General features: G+C 40.8%; 1 protein-coding gene across 5 annotated transcripts in view; it reads right to left on the bottom strand.

The window, feature by feature from the left end:
- nrxn1a (neurexin 1a) overlaps positions 1-2,500 on the bottom strand; it is a gene marked incomplete at both ends in the record, with an annotated part of 57,590 nt that overhangs the window by 53,601 nt on the left and 1,489 nt on the right. The gene's annotated exons all lie outside the window — the stretch shown is intronic.

Here is a 2,500-nt window from a genome sequence, read left to right as displayed (position 1 = left end):
GCAGAGAAACTAAAGCCTATTTCTTCAAAAAGGTTTCTTCCTTCAGGAGAATATCCTGCCATATTTTAGGACAAATATGATGTTATGCGTGAGACTATTTGCATTTTGTCTATGATGTTGAAACAGTTGATTCCTCAAATACTTCCTCGATAATTAGACTACTCTTGAATAACTACACTATAGCCTAGTGCCGTTAAAATAATACAATTAATAGGCTTCTTGTGAGCTAGTATAACAAGTCACCCCTGACATACACACGGACCAGACACTACATAAAGCAATCTTTCTTTTATTTTACAATTCAGGAATGTCAAGTGCAACTCTGAGCAATAATTCAGTAGAATATCAAGTCAAAAACAGGCGAGTAGGGAAATGTGAAAGAACATAACTACATCCATGTTCACGTAGCCTGTCTGTTCACATAGCAGGTCTGTTCACGTAGCAGGTCTGTTCACATATCATAATTGCTGACGTTGTATGAAATTGCCATGCACCATGATTTTGACCAAATAAGATTTAGCAGGCAATAACTGGTATTATTTGTGATGGCAAATCAAAGCAGGAAGTGGACTTATGTGGGTCTGAAGTCAGTCAAACAATAGCCTACAGAGAACCAAACCACAGGCTGTAGTCTAAATGAATGAAATGAGACGGCTGTGGGTGAAAGACACTGGTTAGTGTATGGTTGGAACAATGGACCGTCGGAGCCATGGGTTTTGCATTTTCGGAATGACGGGCTGTCGGACCAATGGGATGTTGGACCAGTGGGGCATTTTTAGGAATATTGAGTGGTCGGAATAATGGGGTGTCGGAACAATGGGAGTCCCTACCTCAGCATTCATGTTTTGTATCAGCGCAAGAAATGACAAGCTAGCCTACTCAATTCTTGATTGGCCAATGACAAGTGCAAGGGGGGGCTATGCCCGAGAGAACATTAGCTATGATACAACGATGATCGAAAATAAATTATGAAAATGTGTGTGTGTGTGGGGGGGGGGGGGGGGGGGGATTATAAAAATTTTAAAAATGACATTTATTTTTACTGCTATTTTACTACTTGCCCCACCGGGCAAGTGAGTTGCTTGATTTACTTACCCTGGGCAGTCGGACAATCCTTATTGTTGGAATCTGCTCACATAGCCTATCTGTTCAGATAGCCCATCTGTCCCAAGTGAAAGTCTGACCAGCAGTTGTGATCACCGCTCGCTGGCCATTGGCTGTTCCCAGAGCAGAGCGACTCATCTCTTGTCTGGAATGTCTGCTTACATTGCATGTTCGGCTCCGTCTCTGTCATCTAGGAACTGAACTAGACCCATGAGCATCCAAATTGACTTTAATTTTGCCTACAGCAGCATACGCTAGCTAGTCTATTGTTTGAGTAAGCTTTTTCCTCGCAATGGTATCACAGATGTACAGTAATTACACAGCCTACAGAGAAAATAAAAATAAAAATAATTTAAAATGCAACATAACATGGAGGACAACTTGTCAGTAAGTATTTCAAATGAGTTTAGATATGAACAACATAACTAGGCTAACTCATTTGAGCATTGCTGGCCTCAAATCAGCAACTCACTAGAACCTTGTATGGTTAGACCCTTATACAGTATATCCATGGTTTTGGGTTATCCTTCGGGGCTTCTATACTTCCGTACAAAGGCACCCACCCCCCCAAATTTTTTTTTTTTTTAGATATAGAATATATATGTAGGTATAACAATAAGAATAATGATAATAAGAATAATGATAATAATAATCAATGATTTGAATATTCTGCCCCCCCCCCCTCCCATGCAACCCAACACGCTGCAGCAGCTACTGAAGCCAGAGCAACAGAATCTACTGTTGATGCCTGATATGGAACTGAGATTTAACCTCCCTTTCTACCTTGACTAAGTACAAACAATAACCTACATCCTACATTCATTAATGATATATATGACAAACCAACTCTTCTTTTCTTTTTTCTTTTTACAAATTAGGCTTTCATTTGAATCTGCTGTGATGATGATCTCACTTAGAGAAGCCTGAGAAAATGTCTGCACAAAATATCTTCTGATGCCATATACATGTTTACTGAATATCAATGTGGTCACCAATATCACATGCAACCCTAACCCTGGAATTTACTAGAACTTAATAAAGGTAGGTATCGGGCCAGACCAAGAAAGAGGTTGCTGAATTAATATGGACTCTACACACCCCAACAACAGCTTAGAAAGAACTCTGACCCACATCAGAAACATGAAACACTACAAGCTTCAGTACCAGGTAGTCCTTTAAAACCATGACCAGCTCCAGAACCAGGTAGTCCTTTAAAACCATGACCAGCTCCAGAACCAGGTAGGCCTTTAAAACCATGACCAGCTCCAGAACCAGGTAGGCCTTTAAAACCATGACCAGCTCCAGAACCAGGTAGGCCTTTAAAACCATGACCAGCTCCAGAACCAGGTAGGCCTTTAAAACCATGACCAGCTCCAGAACCAGGTAGGCCTTTAAA

Source organism: Borostomias antarcticus (assembly GCF_949987555.1).
Source record: "Borostomias antarcticus genome assembly, chromosome: 22".
In the NCBI taxonomy this organism is placed as follows: Eukaryota; Metazoa; Chordata; class Actinopteri; order Stomiiformes; family Stomiidae; genus Borostomias; species Borostomias antarcticus.
The sequence above is the reverse complement of the archived record's forward strand: the minus strand, read 5'-3'. Positions and strand labels throughout refer to the sequence as shown.